Here is a 20,723-nt window from a genome sequence, read left to right as displayed (position 1 = left end):
GTTTGCTTTCTATAACCTTCACTGAGCTAACCTTTTCACACAAAGCAGTAATCTGAAGGAAGGCACTGAAATGGACAGTTAAGGAAAAGTGAAAGGACAGCATATCAAATGCAGAAGGCACTGGAATTTATCTCTCAGTTAATGTATACCTTGAACAGATTGACCAAGAGAAGTTTATTGTGAATAGAAAAGCAGAAAATGCAAGGGTCCCTATGGTAGGTATAGCATGATCTTCATTCAATGAAACCAACAACATCATTTCAGAATCTACTACCAGTTTTAAGGAAGATCATTGTATCATAGATTTCAAGCTGGAAGAGACATCAGAGGGCATTTAGTCCAACCTTTCCATCTTACAGGTGAGGAATTGAGACCCATAGAGTTTAAGTGACTTGCCTAAGGTCACATAGGTATCAAGTGGCAGATTTAGGATTTGAACCTAGCCCTTCTGACTGCAAATCCCATACCACTTATACAGTACTCTGCTGCTTTTAATGTTAAAATATTCTTCCCCCATTGGCTTCCCCATTTACAAAAAGAGATAATAACTTCTGCCAAATGTCATCTTCAATAAGGGACGCTATGAAAATGGATGAGATAAACATGGGGAGTGCTTCAAATATAACTTTCTATACAAATATGAAAATTTTCTGAATTCATTTCACTTAACAGTCCTAAGCTCAACATTTTGCCTACCAGAATAGTATGAGAGAATCTCTTAAATGTCTTGGAAAAATTATACAAGACCTAGAGAAAAGAAGGCTCTAGGGCAAGGGTTACTAGGAAAATCTTCAAGGCCATAGAGGAATGAGTGAATATGTCTCATTTATCTCTACTAAAAACAGAATAAGATGAAGGACTTATAACTGAAGGAAGAAACATATTAGAGTATGAACACAAATAAAACTAAATATATGAGCACTAAAACTTAAATACAATCAATAAACAAGCATTTAAGGACCTACTATGCACCAGACCCTGATGATATAAACATAATGAATGAAGAATCTCTACTCAGAAGAGGTTTAAAATCCAATGGAAGAGACAACAAGGACACCAATAAGTTTATACAGAATCTAAATATAAGGAGAATAACAGTTTGGGAAGGAGGGCACTAGCAGTTGGAAGAAGGATTGGGAAAGCCTTGATGGAGAAGGCTGCTTGAACTTGAAAGAAAATAAGGAATCCATTGGGCACTGAGGGATAGCAAGTGCAAAGATATGAAGAAAAGAAGAGATTGTTGTGTGTGAGGATTAGAAAGAAGGTGAATTTGACTGGGTTGAAGAATGCAAAAGGGGAAGTAGTGTATGATAAGACCTAAAAGATAGGTTGGGGTCAGGTTGCAAAGGGGTTGAACTCTAAGCAAAGTGGTTTACACTTAATTCTAGAGGCAACAGAGGACTACTGGAGATTGCCAAATGCAGCAAGGGGATGATATAGTCAGATCTGCAATTAAAGAAAATCACTGACAGCAGTATAAAGGATGGCTTAGAACAAGGAGAGACTTGAGGCAAGTGAGTCTAATTAGAAGGCTTTGGCAATAATCTAGGTGAAGTGTGATTAGTACCTGATTTAGATGGTTATTGGGAAAGTAAAAGGAGTTGAATGTGAGAGATATAGAAGCAGAATGATAAGTGTTTGGGTAATTGTGGTGAAAGAGAGTACAAAGTCAAAGGCAGTTCCAATGTTATAAACCTAGGAGACTGGAAGAATAGTGACGCCTTTTACAAAAATAAGGAAATTTGCAAGAGGGATTGATTTGGTGGCAAATTTAATGAGTTCTCCTTTGCATATGTTAAGAGATATCTACAGGATATCCAATTTGGAATGTACAAAAGGGGAGCTGGTGATGTGGGACTGAGGCTCAGGGGAGAGACTGTCTGGATATATAGATTTGTGAGTCACCTACATATAGGTGATAATTAAACCTATAGAAGTTGATGAGGTCACCAAAAGAAACAGTATAGAGAAAGAAGAAAGATGAGGACAGATCCTTAAGGGATATCTACTATTAGTATATATGAGATAGATGGGGAACCAGTAAAGGAGATTGAGAAGCCATCTTATGGGTAGGAAAAATACAACAATAGAAAGTAATGGCATGAAACCTCGATAACAAAAATTTAGGAGGAAAGCCTGTTCCAAAGTGCCATGTGTAGGAGATATATTGAGGAGGATGAAGACTTAGAAAAGACCATCAGATTTGGCAATTAAGAGATCATTGGTGATTTTGAAGAGGTCAATTTCATTTTAGGGGGCTGGGGCAAGAAGCCAGATAACAAATGGTTAAGTATTGAGTGAGAGGAGAAAAAGTGCACGCAATTAATATAAACCACTTTTTTTCTACAAGTTTGTTTGATAAAGGAAGGGAATATATTGAACAATAGCTTAAAGGTATGGTTGGGTCAGGTTTTGTTTTTTAAGGAATGGGGGAAAGTTGAGCGTGTTTGAAGGCAGAGGGGAAAGAACCAATAGAGAAAGATTAGATATTAGGTAGAGAAGAAGAATGACTGCTGTTGCAGACTGTCAGTGGAGATGGAAGGGTAGGATCAAGGCTATTTAATGCAAGGGATAAGGTCACCTTATTGTCAAAGACTGAGGGAAAAGGTGAGTGTATGAGATGAGACAAAAGAGTTTTGAGATTAAAAGAAGGGGAGAAGAGGGAACTCACATTGAATGGTCTCAATTTTTTTAGTAAAGTTCTTAATGAAATCCTGAGCTAAGAAGGGAGGGAAAGAGTGTTGTGGGAGGTTTGAGAAGAGAAGAAAATATTTGGAATAGCTTCTGTTGGGTCTGAGATAGTTAATCAATTAGAGAAGGATAAAAGAATTGTCTTGCTGAAGTAAGGGACCAGTTGGACAACATGGATTTATAATTTACCCTGTAATCAAATTTATATGAATTCTTCTAGCTCAGTTCAACAGGACATGGCCAAGGAAAAAGGAATCAGATTATATATGATGCATGGCTGAGATTTGGTAGGGGATGAGTGATAAGACAAGAGGAAATCCATCTCAATAACCAATGAAATAAAATCCCATAAATAAAATAATAATTAACTAATTATACTTTTTTGATATGAGAAGGGAGGAAGATGAAGTCAGAACAAAAGTAATAACACAAGAAAGTACTGAGTAGGTGGATTAAAAGTTGCCATGACATCAGGGAATAATTTTAAAAGGGATGGAGAATAGGAAGAGATTAAGTGATAGGAGGTTCTAGTCAAATAAATAATCGATAGTTTTTAATTAAGAAAGTAGATCATTTGTTGCTAATAGAGAGGTGTAGGATTTGATCATTGCTGAAGTTGACTGAAGTGGAATGTAATAATAGGCTATGGGATCCAAGAAGATTGAATAATTGAGAGATTAAAGAATTTGAGGAAACATTAACATGGAAGCTGAAGTTTCCTTATATAAAATCAGGAGTTGAGGAAGAAAGGAACATAGTGATTTGGCTGCTATACTCCTTAAGAAAGGATCAAGTATGACCTGGGGATACTATACAATAGTCTTAATGATATAGATTGAGTGGAAAATGTTAATTATGTGAACTTCAAAGAAGGAGATATTGATGATAGATGGCTATAAAGAAGGAGTCTAGAAGTGACAGTGCAAAGGAAGTACACCACTTGCCCCTGTGTATGAGAGAGAAGAACCTTTGAAGAGGGTGGCAGGAGATGTTGGTATCTGGGAGAAAGCTAGGTTTATGAAGATAGAAGGGCTATGAGAGGAAGAGTTTACTCTTTAGGCTGTGTGTATATTTTTGTATGCATGTGTCTTTGTCTCTTTTATTCTTGGGGATGGGAAAGGAGTGCAGAGTGAAGGTACAGCAAGAGCTAGGGAGGATGATCAAGGGTGCAGGATCATGAGGATATATAGCCACATCTCAGTGAAGGTTAATAGACGAAAGAGTTCAAAAGAAAGAAGTATAGAATAAGAGTACATTTGAGGACTAGGCAACAGGAATCCAAGATGGGAAAATTAGGAGGTCCGGGCCATTGGGAGATTTACATTGGGGCATATATGGACTAAGACTAAGTAATATGTGGATAAAAGAATGGAAGGTGGGAGGTAAATGTAATTTCTTCCTATGATGTTCCCTCAAACCTTCTACACCTATTTAAGTAATGCAGGGATAGGGAGAAAAGTGGGTAGGGGAGATCATTAGCCATAAGGGTAGAAAAAAATGATATATGAATGATATTTCACAGTCTGGAAGGGTTCTTATGGCTGGGAAAGAACCAGGGGTGTAGGACCCGGCCTGTTTTTCCTGTGTAACTTGATACTAATTATATTTGTAACTACTTCTTGTTCTATAGAAGGCATCTTACCAGTAAATAGTTATACAATTATGGGAAAGGTAATTTTAAAGTTTAATTATACTGGATAGTTACATGGGGAGTTCCTAGATTTATAGAATAGGTAAATACCATAGAGAGCTTCCCTGGAGTTGAGTAAAACATTTAACAAAGCTGCTCAAAATATTCTCATAGAGAATTGGGGTAAGTATGATTGGTGTTACAGCTAGGTCTCTGAATATAGAAAATAATGGAATCCCCCTTGCATAAAAGTCAACAAAATCATCTGTAAATTTCAATTCTGCCTAGCAATGTGAGAGCAAACAAGTTAGCCTTTGGAAGTCTCATCCTGTTTTGTGATTCTGTTTGTCTGAGGTTGACTGGTGGTCATAAGACTTTGCCTATTGGAGTATCTGAGCATCTTCTAGCCATCATCATCCATAGTCACCTATCACTTCCACATAAGATTTGCAAGTCCACTCAAAAGTTCAATTGCTTCTGGAAAGTTAACCCTCATGTATTTCAATTTTTAAAAATCCCCCTACACCAAGTAACCCTACTTATTGTCTCATTTTCTTTTTGATCACCCTGACATATTCTTGATTTCTTCTCAGAGATGCTGCCACTAGCACTTATATTTTGGGTAATTCTACTCCAAAAGGCTACTGGAAAGGTATGTATCTATCTTTATGAAACATACTCAGAGGCAGCTAGGTGGTGCAGTGGATACAGTGCCAACCCTGGATTCAGGAGGACCTGAGTTTAAATGCAGTCAGACACCTGACACTTACTAGGTGTGTGACCCTGGGCAAGTCACTTAATCCTCATTGCCCCACAAAAAAGAAAAAGAAAAACAAAACATACTTTTATGGTTCTACTCCTTATAGAGTACTATAGCAGAGAAAAACTGGGTCTAGGAATTCATTATTATAGCCCTGAATAAATAATATAGTTACTAAAACTACTTATTAAGCACCTGTTATTCAAAATAAGTATGTGTCAGGGGAGAAGGTAGGGCAGAAGGTAGTGAAGGAGAAGAGAAAATGAGAAGCATACAATCTCCAAATTGTTTTGCAGGATACTTTAAATTAGCATGAAGTTTCCCAGATAGCAATTGTATTGTCTCTTTCAAAATTATGTTTAATAACCAGAACTGATTGCAAAGATGAGAGTTGATGCCCATAAGTAGAAAAATACAACCCCATTCTGGGTGTAGTAGGCAATATTCAAGAAAGTGCAGATCAGCAACAAATGGTTTGAACTTATTTTGCCCCAAGGGACAAAACTAGCATCACAATTACAAAGAAGGAAATTTTAGTTCAGTCTAAGGAAAATCAACCAGAATTAGAATTATTCAAAAGTGGAATAATAGTGTGGAATTTTCCATCACTAAAGGTTTTTAAGAAGAAGCTCAATTACTTTTCATATGTATAAGAGATTTTGTTTCTGGGATATTGTTGAACTATATAACCTCTGAGGAACCCTGCTACTTGTAGGACCTTGAAATTTTTCTTCTCCTCCTCCTCCATCAGTCTGTTTTTCATATGTAAAATTAGGGCATTGGACTAGATGGTCCCAAGGTTCCCTTCCAGGTCTAAATATAGGTTCCTATAATTCTGTGACTTCTACCTCAGATTTGATGCTTTTAAGACTTACTTCACTTACAAGCAGACGCTTTCAAAATTACAGTGACTTTTGTTTGTTTGACCCTAGACAGATGATCTCTTTGCTACTTTATCCACAAGTGACCCAAAAGTCCTAGAAGAAATTGTTGGCAAATTCAATGAAATAAGAAAAAATGTGGAGCCAACCAAGGGCAGCACACCAAGTATAGTAAGTTGGGTTTATTCTTATGTTCTGGTGATGTCCTAACTACTATTTTAATGAGTTCTTGTGTGTACACCTCTTCAGAATCTCAGTCTTCAAACCCCAATATGAATATCCAAGAGAGGGGAGAATGTACTTTACCTAAAAAAAGAATAATCATAGTTTCTTCCCATAAAAGGCTACTCTTGTTACATTGTTCATTACAGGATCCTAGGAGAAAAAAACTAACGCCTATCTCTGTAGTATTGTTTATTTTTGTCTAAAACTAAGGAATGGAAGTAAAGGTAGTTTCAAGAAACAAAAAAGGCACCTCAAGTGACAACAGTTCACCTTTGCCTCTTAAAATCCCTATTTTCTTTTGAAGCTCAGCTCAAGGATACTTCCTATACAAACCTTTCCTGGTCTCCCCAATTGCTAAGGTCTCCCTGCTAGAATTGCCTTTTATTTATTTTTCCATATTTTGTTCATACTTCTATGTGTATATATTATCTCTTCTGATCAAATGTAAGCTCCTTAGTGTCAGGGATTATTTTCTTTTAGGATGCCAAACCTATCCTGTCTAATACTTCCTATCCACTAGGATAAAATATTTTCCATAAGTAACACCACCAAATGGGATGATCTTTGATTAGTTTCTGGGTAGTCATCAGACAGTCAACTTGCATTTATTAAATGCAGATTTTAAATGCAAAAAAATAGTAGGCTATGCACCATGAACAGTTAGATCTCAAAAGCTATAACAAAAGACTGACCCAAGCCAATGGAAACCAAGTTTATTGACTTTTTCCGATCTGATCATCGCAAACTTCTAAAATTATAGTAGCTGTAGCAACCTCAAGAAGTCATTGGGTCCACTCCTCCAGCATCTAATCTCAAATCATCTCAAGGAGGACTTTACAATCTCTCTTGGACTGCATTATAGGTTGCTAAAATAGCTAGTCATTCTTGTTCAATTCAACATGTATTTGCTCAGTGTTCATTGTATATTCTGCAAGACTCTTTGTTAGGCACTGGGGATATAAAGACAGAAATAAGTAGTTTTCTAATACTTTAACACTAGTAGTAGGTGATAGTTTTCACTTCCCAAATAGACTGTAAGCTTTAAAAAGTAAAGAAAAAAACTATATCCTATGCTTCCCTGGAATTCCACCCCTGAGTACAAGAATGATAAGCACATAGATTCTCAATAAATTCTTTCTAACTGGTTGTTTTAATTGAAGAAGCAATGGAATTAATGAGACAACTCAGATTTTCTATATTGAAAGGATTTTTTATTAAATCACTAAGCCATCCATAAGTGTTTAATAAGTTCCTACTATTTTCTATGGAGAAGGAAATGGAAAAACACTCTAGTATCTTTGTCAAGAAAACCCCAAATGGTATCAGGAAGAGTCAGATGTGACTGAAAATGACTGAACAACATTTTCTAGACTCTGTGCTAGTTACTAGGGATATCAAGGCAAAAATAAATCTCTGACTTCAAGAACATCATATTATATCAAAAGAGATGCACATGTAGAAATATGAACAAAATATGTAAAAAATAAATAAATGCAAGGCAATTTTAGTGAGGAGACACTAGTAGCTGGAGAGAACAGTAAAGGTAACAGACATCCTTAAGCTTCAAAGGAAATCAGAGATTCTAAGAGACAAAGGTGAGCTATTGTCACTCTTGTTGTCTTATTAGTTTCTTGAAATTACCAATAAAGTTATCTTCCCATCACAAAAATGTGATAACATTTTAACTCTGAACTACAGCCATTCTCTACTAATTCTAAGGTTGGCTCTAATAGTAGGAAAACCCTTTTGAGATGTCACTACAATTCTCTAATGATTCCCTGTTGCCTTCCAAATAAAATAAAAGTTACCAACCATCATCACATTTACCAGTGGCTCAGTCTTACTCAATTTCTTTTTATTTCTAGTTATACATTAATTCTTACTGCTTTGTTTTTGTTTTACAAAATATAAGGTTCTCATTCTTTCATTTTGGCTCATGCTGTTTCACATCCAAGTAAACCCCCTTATTCCCATCCTCTTAATTGTGTTTTGTTTTCTTCTATAACTCATAGTCCAAGGTTCCCCTACCTTCAGAAAACTCACTTAATAATAACTAGACTTTATTACAGAGAATGTCCACTCATCCAGACTAACCTTTTCTCTGTAGGATTCATTCATACAACACTTGTGTGAGATTTCATGGCTGTAGGAATTCCTTCTACCAACACAGGTCCTGGGTTTTGTAACTTGGTAGATGTCTTTAGAGCAGTGACCCCCAAACATTTTGTGATCTAATTTGTCAGTCTATTGTAGAACAGAAAGCAAAGATCAGAAATCTTAAGACAGATTTAGAACTAATGCAGCCTAGCACTTGAATGTTTGGGGTTGTTTTTGTTTTTGTTTTTGTTTTCTGGGGCAATAAGGGTTAAGTGACTTGCCCAAGGTCACACAAGTTTCAGAGGCCAGATTTCAACTCAGTTACTCCTGAATCCAGGACCAGTGCTTTATTCACTGTGCCACCTAGCTGCCCCCTACTTGGATGTTTTTAATGCATGAAATAGGTAGTCTTAAGCACTTAGATTGGAAGGTAGATAAATGGGGTATTTATTAGGCCCTTACAATGTATCAGGTGCTTTGCTAAACATTGAGATTCAAATACAAACAAGCAACAGTCTCAGCCCTCAAGGAGCTTACATTCTAATGAAGACAATAAATAAATGTTATCTAGAAAGAGGGGGAAGTCATGTGGATTCTTGGTTCCTAGCAAGAGAAAGTGAAAGCTGATCAATTAGAGGTTGATGTTCCAGGAGCAGAGTCCAAGATTTTGTACAAGTGTGGGAGAGAGATGGGACAAATAACATGGTATAGAGATGTCAGGAAATTACATCATAACTTTAGAGCTAGATATGACAATAGAAACTAGCTACTCCAATTTTCTCATTTCACTGATGAATAAACTGAGTTTTAAGTGATTTTCCCAGATCGTTCAGGAAAAAGAGGGAGAACTAGGATTTGAATCTCAGTCCTGTGATCTCAAATTTAATTCTCTTTTCACTCCACAGTGATAAAAAGAGATAGGACAATAAATAAAATGTGGCCCTTGCCCTCAAATAACTTACACTCTAGTAGGGAGTGCAACAACATGCACACGACTAAATAGAATAAACATGAAAATATGACAGGTGCATAAAGAGCATATTCCTTTCTCAAAGGTCAAATGATAAAGTGATCATTTGGGGGATCAAAAATTAGGAAAAGATTTATAGAGGAAATTAATGGCTTTTGCTCTTGGCTTGGAACGTGTGGTAATATTTCAATGGGCAAAGATGAGAGTAATGTTTGAAACAGAGGTAGGAGTCTAAAGAAAAATGTCAAGGCTGAAAATAGGAGGCATTAGGGGAACAACAAATAGTCCAGTTTTGCAGGAAAATAGAAAAATGTGAAAGGGAAAAGAAAAATGGATTGGAGTAAGATAGTAGAGGGCTACATATGCTCCAGATAAGAAATTTGGACATAATTCCATAAACAATGAGAAACTTTAAAAGTTTTGGAGATATAGATTAATACAATTGACCCTGTGCATTAAAAATATGTCTGGGGGCAGCTAGGTGGCGCAGTGGATAGAGCACCGGCCCTGGAGTCAGGAGTACCTGAGTTCAAATCTGGCCTTAGACACTTAACACTTACTAGCCGTGTGACCCTAGGCAAGTCACTTAACCCCAATTGCCTCACTAAAAAAAAAATATATATATATATATATGTCTGGGGGGCAGCTAGGTGGTGCAGTGGATAGAGCACCGGCCCTGGAGTCAGGAGTACCTGAGTTCACATCTGGCCTCAGACACTTAACAGTTACTAGCTGTGTGACCCTGGGCAAGTCACTTAACCCCAATTGCCTCACTAAAACAAACAAACAAAAAATATGTCTGGCATTAGTGTGTAGAAGAGATTGGGGGGGAGGGTAGGTAAAGAATGAAAACAAGACCTTCTAAGAAGCTATTGATGTAGCCCAAGTAAGAACTAATGAAAGTTATAGAATTTATAAGATTTTGTTAGATGATGTGTGGAATGAAATATGTTGGAAAGGGAGTATTAAATTGGATTCATAGAAGAATATAAAAGTGGGAGTGACCAGAAGAATGTTGTGGTCATTGATAGACATGGGAAAATCAGGAAGTAATCAGGTTAAGGGTAAGATATAATTGATAATATTTTAGATGCATGAAGTTTGAGTAGCTGCTGGTTTTGGTTAGCTGGAGATACACTGGCTGAAGCACAGAAAAGAAGTCAGCTAGAGATATAGATCTGGAAGTCATTTGTATAAAGGCTATAGTTGAAGTTGGGTGAATAGGTGAAATTATCAACAAAGAATTTAAAAAAGAAAAGAAGAAAAAGCCAAGGGCAGATCTTTGGAGTGAAGAGAAGGGATTGTGAGGCAATGAAAAGAGTACTTCATTTGGAGTGAAAGCATTCCAATCTTAACTGTGTCATTTATTACCTGGTTAACTTGAGACAAGTCACAAAATTCATCCAGGACTCAACTTCATTATCAGGAAGGAAGGAATTCTTCATCCTAAGAATTATGAAGGAATCATAAGATCAGAGATTTAGAGCTAGAAGAAACCTTAGAAGACAACAAATACAAGCCCCATATTTTACAAACAAGGAAACTTAGACCCCCCGAAAAAATGTTGTTACCTGCCAAATCACACAGGTAATCCCTCAACTCTAAACCCAGTGCTTTTTTCAATGTACCATGCTGGACATGAGGACTTCTAAATTCCTTTCCAGCTCAAACTCCATAATAGAGGAAAAAGAAGTAATGCTTATAGAGGTAGGAAACGAAACAAAAGAGTGTAATGTCATAGAATCCATGAGATCAGAGAATGGGGTGAGGAGAAAACAGAGAAGGTCAATAGTATGAAATGCTATAATGAATCTCATTTTCCTATTGAATTCCATTATCTAATCAATGATGTATTGTGCTGAAAAAAAATTAACCTCAGATTTAACAAAATCATGCTTAAAATGGAGCAAATCTTTTCAATTCCCACACTTAAAGAAATTATGAATGTCTATGTATGTCATTAATATATATAATAAAATATTTACAGTAACATCCAAAAACCATTGTATATATAGTGTCACAAAAAAAAAAAAAACATATTGAAATTGAACCTGGGATGTGGTGTCTAAACCAGTCAGAGCAATTGTCTGTTTTACCCTAGTAAACCATGTATATTATTCACTCTATACATATTAGTAGAGGTCATCTTGAACATAAAACCAGTTTAATTCATACTTCTAATTATATATACAAGGTAATTCTTTGGGAAGAATCTTTGGGGCGGAGGGTATTCATTGTACATTTCCAATCAAATGGATTGGAATCCAACAGCTTTATGACATGTTGGTGTGTTTCTAAGTATATTTGCCTAGTAACACATGCACAGTTTGTTATACTATACTTAGATGAGGGAAAAAATGGAATAAAAGCTTAGCAATAGAGACAGGCCAAAATCTGTTCATACATGTTATTTGTAGGATGATAATTTTAAACTAGAGAGGAACTTAAAGATTACCTTAGACCAAGAATTCTTAACCTCAGATCCATATTTTTTATATATTTTGATAATTTTATTTCAATATAATTGGTTTCCTATGTAATCCTGTTTTTCATTTTACACATTTAGGAACATTATTCTGAGAAGAGGTCCATAGTCTTCATCAGGCTGGCAAAAGAGTCTATGATACAGAAAAAGTTTAGAACTTCTGTTTTAGGCTAACATCTTCATTTTACAAATGATAAAACTAAAATCAAGAAAAATAAATGGAATAGAATCAAGTTGAATTTTAAAACAATTATTAAGTGCTTATGATGTGCCAACCACTGTCAACCATAAGGAATACAAACAGAAAAGGCAATTGAAAGAGACAACACAAATGGGTGAGTTCAGCTTCAAGGCAGTTGGAAAAGACCAATGGTCATTAGGAGAAGCAGCAAGGAAGATCGCAAAGCCTAAGAATCTGAAGGGCAGATTGAAAAGTCCCAATGGTTCTCAAGGCACAATGATCATCAACCTGATGATCATCCATCTTATCCCAATGATTGTAACTGGTGAATCCCTGATCATCAAAGTGGTGCAAGTGGACATATCTATTTGGCATCTAGTGACCTGGAGGAACCCAGGCCTATAACCACTGGGAAAGGGAAATACTTGTGTGATATGAGTAGAAGGTGGCTAAAGTATTAGAGAAAAGCTCCCCAGAAACATGGCCAGCTCTTAGGGGAGAAGGGAGAGTCAAGAATAATGGATTAGAGTTCTCACATTTGTCTAGTGAACTTTTCCCTCTGGAGTCTGGGAGGGGTATCTAGGTAGCCAGTGTCAGGCTGAGGCCACTGGGGAAAGGTGTAGAGAACTTCTGGAATTTTGTCTGGAGTTTTATTGAGGGGTATATACAGTACTTGATGATGAAATTTACTGTATCTTAGCTCCATTTTACATTTACATTTTTGGCTCATGGGATAAACTGCTAGGCCTGGAGTCAGGAAGACTCATTTTCATGAGTTCAAATCTGGCCTCAGACATTTACTAGCTGTGTGGTCTGGGAAAATCACTTAACCCTGTTTGCTTCAGCTCCTCATCTTTAAAATGAAAAGGAAATGGCAAATCATTCCAGTATCTTTGCCAAAAAAGAGGATCAAAAGTCGGACATGACTGAAAAATTACTAAACAACAAAACATTTAAGTTATATTGATGTCCTTTTCATTCAAGGTTTGTAATCCAGAAGCCGCAAGGAATGCCAAAAGTTGGGGAGAGCAGTGTACTTTCACCATCGATCCTTCTAATGAAAGAACCATTAAAAGTATATAAACATGGACAGCTAGGTGGCACAGTGGATAAAGCACTGGCCCTAGATTCAGGAGGACCTGAGTTCAAATCCGACCTCAGACACTTGACATTTCCTAGCTGTGTGACCCTGGGCAAGTCACTTAACCCCAATTGCCTCAAAAAAAAAAGTATGTAAACATGCCATCTCTAAAAAAACTACTGACACTTTAAGGGATACAGAAAAATAAGGGTAAATCAAACACAGGATATTCATACTCCAAAAAGGTTGGAGGAAAGGGTCAATATCTTGGTCCCACTTATCTTCTCATTTATTTTCCTATTGGAAGGAAATACATTTTATTCTGCTTCTCAACATTAAATATTGTTCACTCCAAATTCACCTTAATGCATAAAGAATCATAGAACTAGAAGAGACTTTGTAGGTCACATGTAGTCCAAGCCTCCTCATTTTTATAAATATGGAAGGGGGTAGATTGAGGGATTTAAGAGAGAAGACCAGTATTCCATTAACATTAAGCATGAGATGGGAAATTTGAACACAAGTCCTCTAACTCCAGAATCATTGTTCTTCATTCTGTGTAATGCTGCTTCCTGCTTCCAATGACTTGTAATGAATCTTCTCTACTTTTTAGATGCTTCTTGCAATGAAGTTTTTTCCACATCTTCATCTCTCAAATTATGGAGTGATATAATCAATTCATGGGATAGTACTCTCACAAAGTGGTATAGTACTATTACAGAGTTCCAATATGGTGAAAGAATGATGAATATAACCCATCTAAGTCCATATAATCAGGTGAATATATGAAGATTTGGTATCCATGAGAGTAATACTCACTAGTCTCTGTTTAACTGAAGTACCTCCAGGTCATGATTAGTTTGTTAATAATACTCCCCAGGAGATTAAGACAAATATTCACATGTGAATTATGAATTTGTTTGTTATATGCACCAAGCACCTGAAACATAAATAATAATGCAACCCACTTTCAGACATCAAGGAGTTTACATTCAGTTGAAAGTTATAGAGGAGAAAGATATAAGTACACAGATAAGTATATCAGGTAGGGAGTGATGGGGGCAAAGGAAGAAACCAAAGTGTTCTAGGAATATATGAATAGAAAGAAAACACTTTCAGCTGGGAAGACCAGGAAGGCTATATGAGTAGGTAGCGCCAGAGCTGAGTCTTAGAGAAGATGGTTCTAGAGTAGTGAAGGATTCTTAAAGATGAGGGAGACTTGAGCATGAAAGTTGAAGAATGCAGAAAAAAGAATATGATTGTAGAAACAATCTATTGAAGAAGAAGGGAAGGAATGGGATCCAGGATGTAGAGAGAGGTTGGCCTTGATAAGGAGGAGTCTCCTCCTCAACAGAGGATACAGTGAAGGAGGAGAGCAGGGGTGATAAGGCTAAAAGAATTTAAGAAGTAGAGGAGAAATGAGGGAACTGAAAGGGAATGATTTCTATTTCATTTGTAAAGTATGAGGCAACGTCTTCAACTGCCTACCTTGAGGCAAGGAGGTGCTGAGGAAAAACTGAAGAGAAAAGAAGTTTTGAACTCCTGTTTTCAAGAACAGGATATTACTAAGAAACAATGAAAGAGAAGTGAAAAGATTTTCTTGATGATATAGTGAGGACTCTCATGAGACTAAATGACATAAATTTGTAGTGGAAAATTTTGCATCTAAATCTATGCTCTGCCAATTTTGAGGGGCTTAGACTATCTGTCCCTTCCAATTTCAAGATGATTCCATGGTTGTAACCTGCCCAAGGTCTTAATTTCCTCCCTTGTCAAATGACACCAATAATCCCTTCTCTGTCTAGTTCAGAGGACTGATGTAAGACTTAAATCACATATGCAAAATACCTTATAACCTATTACACTCAACAAAGGAAGCTGTGATCACTTTATTGCTATGTTTGTTACTTTCCTATTCCCTATCCTGAAGCCAGAATTTGATAATATAGTTCTTCTGCTATTCAAGATGTATAATTACAGTTTTGAGGTCAATTGAAGAAAATGAAATAAGAATTCTTCTGATAGATATCATGAGTAATTCACAATATGGTTAAATATAATTCAGTATCATCAGTCTCCATGTGCCAGAGTTTAGTGACCTGAGAAAATGTCTTAATAGTAAGTTCCTTAATAGGGATTCTTTCACTATTTTGTCTTTGTATTCCTAAGACCTACCATAATACCTGATACACAGTAGGTTTTTATTTCATTGAGTAGTACTTTGCTACTAAGGGGCATAGCATATACACACATATATATGCACATGGGCATATACATATGTATATGTATAGTATAGCCATACTCTTCAAACACATCAATGATACTAATAACCCTCAACCATAACCCCTCCTTTAAACCATTTTGCTGTTAATTAACACATTCCTTGCCAGCTTCTCTTGTGATAAAAGTTCTGCATTTGCAAGCTGGCTGTCCAAAGCAGGAGTATAGACCCAGAACTGAAACATGATGGTCTTAAATTTAATAATCTTTGAAATGCTTGAGTTCTTGTGGGTGGGGGTGGGAATGGAGGGAGGAAGAGAAGTTGGAACACAAGGTTTTAAAGAATCAATGTTAAAATTTGTTTTTACATATATTTTGGAAAATAAAGCTATTTAAATTGAGAAAAAATTTAATAAGCACAGTCCTTTAAATAGTATGCTAATTAGCTACAAGAATTACTAAAGTGAAACTCATTCTCTAACCTCAGGACAAGGCTAGATTTCACCAAAATGGACAATGGGTCACAAAATCACCTATCTGGTAAAAGGATGAGAGATCAAAGAAACAGCAGTTTCTCAAAGGATTGCATGTTCCATACCTAACTCTACCCTTCTTTCAATAGATGGTAAGTCAGTTCATACCAGATCGGTTGTGCAATTGCCTTCTGCCCTGGAAGTTTTATGTTTGACATTCCTGTTCTCCGTAAGTATTTCTGAATCATTCTAGTACAGTACATTAGTTTCCTAAAATACAGATTCTGTTTATCAAACAATAAGAGTATTATCTAGAGGCAGCTAGGTGGCACAGTGGATAAAGCACTGGCCTTGGATTCAGGAGAACCTGAGTTCAAATCCAGCCTCAGACACTTGACACTTACTAGCTGTGTAACCCTGGGTAAGTCACTTAACCCTCATTGCTCTGCCCCAACCCCCCAAAAAAGAGTATTATCTGGACAATAAGTAACATAGTGTATATAAGAAAGAGGATTATATATGAGGTCAAAAGATATGGATTCAAATCACACTTTGTTGCTACCTGAATGATTTGGGACAAATCACTTAACTTCTCTGGCTTTATGAGAAACTTGAACTAGATGACCTCTAGGGTTCCTTTAAACTCAAAAGCTATAATGCTGTGAGCATTTTAATGCACCCAATAATTTTTAACCTTATACAGGCATCAAGGAATCATGGGTAGAGTACTAAAGTCAAGCCTCAGGCACTTCCTAGTTGTGTGCCACTGGGCATTCCATTTAACCTCTATCTACTTTAAGCAGCTCCCTAGGATTCATTGACTAACCACAGATTATTATGATCTATCTTGATGGAGAGGGAATTTCAAAACTGGGAGTTCCTAGGAAGACAAAATCACATATTTTTCAAGTACTCTAGTTTAGTCCCTTGATGTATGTGTTGTATGTGTGAAAAGAATCAATCTCAACCCATCTAATGAAAGTATAGAAAGTTTTACATTCTCATAATAAGACATCAGTAGATAGATGTATACTTTTTCATTATATTCCATACCCTTTGGGGAGATAGTAAATGCAATTGCATATTGTTTCCAATGTACAACAAAGTTGTTTCGGAAAATCTTTGGATTTGAGTACAGAAGGCAGGAATCAAGCCCCAGATTTGTCCCCGTAGGCAGTTTCAAGTATTGGATAGTGATTGAGCTTAGAGTAAAGAAGAGTTCAAAATCTTTAGGCACATTCTCACCATCAGATTTTATTTTTAGAACACGAAAAGGTAAGAACATGCCTAAGGAGAAAAGGATATTGTCCAAGCCATATTAAAAGTACCCAGGTGGCGCTGAGCCTAGAGTGCTGGACAGGAAGTGAGGAAGATATGAGTTCAAATCCTGCCTCAGACACTGATTAGCTGTGTGACTTTGGGCAAGTCACTTTGCCTCTGCTTCAGTTTTCTCATCTCTGAAATGAGAATAATTGCACCTACATAGTAGAGTTCTGAGAATAGAATAGTATACTATTTTTAGAATGATTTCCAAAGTAGAAAGCACCTATATAGCTTAAAATGCTAGATAGATGCTTGTCACATATGGTCCCATGCTGGAGTCCATTCAAAAAGTTGATCAAATAAACAAATCCGAAGAACTAAGTAGCAATATTAGAACAAAGATCAGATTAGTGACTCAGCATTGATGATGAGTAGCACCCTCAAATAACACTGCGAAGAGAGAACATGACAATGGCAAATGATAATTTATCTTATGCAAAGGTTCTAGTCCAGATTGTATCTTTTTTACATGAATCTTTCTTCACGCAACTGTCTCTAAATTACTGAGGTCTCAAACATCTGTTTCTGTGTATAAGGTGTGGTTTTCATGTACACAGCATGAGAGAGAGTAAAGTGAAAATGCTCAGAGTTGGGAGATAGACTGTGAGAAGAAAACAGTAAGGAAGTCAGTGTCACTGGATGGAAGAATCCATGGAGGATTTCAGCTTTTAGCACAGTGCCTGGAACATAGTAGGTGCTTAAGAGATGAATATTAAATGGAATTGAATAAACTTTATGTTGAGAGTTCATTTTCTCTCACATGAAGTAAAGTTGAGAAAGATTGAGGTCAGGATAAAAACCTTCATAAAGCACATTAGGAAGATGTGAGAAATACTAGAAAAGAGTAGAGTTTGCAAGAGTAGAGGACCAGTATTTTTCCTATTCCACCTCTCTTGAAAAGCATAAAAAAATTTCTCTAGAGGTCACACAACCAAAGATGTACAATTAAAGGGGAACTTGGGACTCATTTAGTCTAAGTCCCTTCACTTTTATATTTCTCTAGAGTTCACACAACCAAAGATATACAATTAAAGGGGAACTTAGGACTCATTTAGTCTAAGTCCCTTCACTTTTATATTTCTCTAGAGTTCACACAACCAAAGATGTACAATTAAAGGGGAACTTAAGACTCATTTAGTCTAAGTCCCTTCACTTTTACAGATAAGGAAACTGAAGCTCAAAGAAGCTGTGATTTTCCCAAGACCACATAGGTAACAAGTATCAGAGCAGAGATTAGAACACTGGTCCTATGAACTTAAATGAAGCATTCCCTCCATACCATGCTGCTTCTTAGGCAGATACAAAATTTCACCTTAAGATTCTATTATCCAGGGGCAGCTAGGTGGTGCAGTGGATAGAGCACTGGCCCTGGATTCAGGAGGACCTGAGTTCAAATCTGACCCCTTGAGACTTACTAGCTGTGTGACCCTGGGCAAGTCACTAGGCCCCAATTGCCTCACCAAAAAAAAAAAAAGATTCTATTATCTGGAGCAGTAAATAACCTTTAAAATGTGGATATTAGGAGCACTCAACCATTTTGTGTGTATCATGAATACCTTTGCCAATCTGATAAAGCCTATGGATCCCACATTGCAATAAGGATTTTAAATGAATGAAATAAATTACATAGGATTAAAAAGGAAATAAATTATATCAAAGTATATTAATGTGTATATGTGTGTGTGTCTATATATATGTATGTATGTATATATAAAAATTCCCAGATCCCCAGATTAAGAACCCTTAGATCTAAAATATAGTGCAAAAGTAATTGGTTTTGTAGTCCACATCCTGATTCTGACAGTAATTATATGATCTGGAAAAGTCACAAGCTCTCTAAGTGGAAGTTTCATCATCTGGGGGAAAAGGGGTATAATAATACTAGTACCACTAATCACCCCATTTACTTTGAATGTAAAGGTGTTTTGTACACACGAAATATGAGTGATCATTATAATTATCAGTAATCTGTGAAGTACAATTCCAAAGTGAAATTGGATTCTGTTCATTCTGAAATATCACATAAGGTGGGTTACAGACCCTACTCAATCAGATTGATGCATTTACGTGTATACAGATAATATTCATAGGGCATTCCCTAGAAAGTAGAGGACCTTGGTAGATATTTGATGCCTGCTAGTCTTTCATTCATCCAATATCCCTTAATGATCAATTTCCATGAAGTTATTGGGCAAATTATTATTGTTTTTCCTTTTTAAATGTGAACATTTGGGGCAGCTAGGTGGCACAGTCTATAAAGCACTGGCCCTGGATTCAAGAGCATCTGAGTTCAAATGTGTCCTCAGATGCTTGACACTTACTAGTTGTGTGACCCTGGGCAAGTCACTTAACCCTCATTGCCCCTCAAAAAAAATGTGAACATTTCATTTTAATCATTTTTATTGGACCCTTTGCAAATATATGACACACATGCCTGGTCTCCTAAATAGAGGACATAAACCTTTCCTTGATGATTCAGGGCTATCATGATGATATCAATTACTATACTGGACTGTAAAGCTGTGAGTTAAACATTGGGGTTCTTGAGATGTCAATGTCTGTTTGCCTCGCCACTCAATGATCCCCCACTGCTTTGAGGAATTATTTTCAGTTATTACATCTATGATTAATGCATTTCCTCATCTCCATCTAGTCTCTTGCTGTCAAACTGTCCTCCCACTTCTAATTCTCATCAGTATAACTGCTTCCCTTCCCCCTTATTACTTCTATTCTGCTTGACCTAAGAAATCATACCAGCAAGCCTATTGAAACTTTGTCAGAAATAAGAAGGAAAAAGTCCCTTTGGACTTCTCTTATGAGTAAGAGGCATAAATTTCTATCTGTGTTTAAAGTTCTTAGAGACTTTCTCTTTTTTTTCTTTCTAACTCCTGCTGTAATTCTGTTACTAATAGCTGAGGCTCTCAGATATGATACCCTTGATAAATAAGATATTGGAATATAATATTTGTATTTGGTTCTGTTCATTTTCTAGAAAACTTGATCCAAGTTATCCAAGCAGATGTTATATTAGAGGAAGTCTTTGTGCTGAATGCCCTGAATCTTGTGACAAAGGACAATGCAGTAAGTTTTGAACAATGAAATAATAATTAAGGAAAGTCCAGTTAAAACAAGGCTGAGCAACACAAATCACTCTATAGTTTACTGGCAGTATTGTGTAGGAGAAAGAGGACCATATTTGGACATACAGGTTCTCCTCTAATCTCTACCACTAACCCTAATCACCTCATATCTGGACTATTGCAATAGGTTGCTGGTTGATTTCCCTACTTCAGGTCTCTCTGAACTACCCATCCTCCATTCTGATCTTCCTAAAGCTTACATCTGACTATATCACATTCCATGTGCCATTAATAAATCCCAGTGTCTCCCTCTTGCCTCTAGGAAGACATATAAATTCCTCTATTTAGCTTTTAGAACTTTCCCAACAAATCTTCCTACTATTCCAATGCACATACTCACTCTCCTCCATGGATTTTTCCATCCAGTGACACTGACTTCCTTACTGTTCTCTTCTCACAGTCTATCTCCCAACTCTGAGCATTTTCACTTTACTCTCTCTCATGCCTGAAACTCCTTCCTTATTTCTACCACTTTACTTCCCTGGCTTCCTTCAAGTCTTCTGCAAGAATTATTTCCCATTCTTCTTTAATCTTAGTGGCTTCCTTCTGGGATTACTCTCCCACAC

This window comes from Dromiciops gliroides, chromosome 4 (assembly GCF_019393635.1).
Source record: "Dromiciops gliroides isolate mDroGli1 chromosome 4, mDroGli1.pri, whole genome shotgun sequence".
In the NCBI taxonomy this organism is placed as follows: Eukaryota; Metazoa; Chordata; class Mammalia; order Microbiotheria; family Microbiotheriidae; genus Dromiciops; species Dromiciops gliroides.
Note: the sequence above shows the minus strand (reverse complement) of the source record.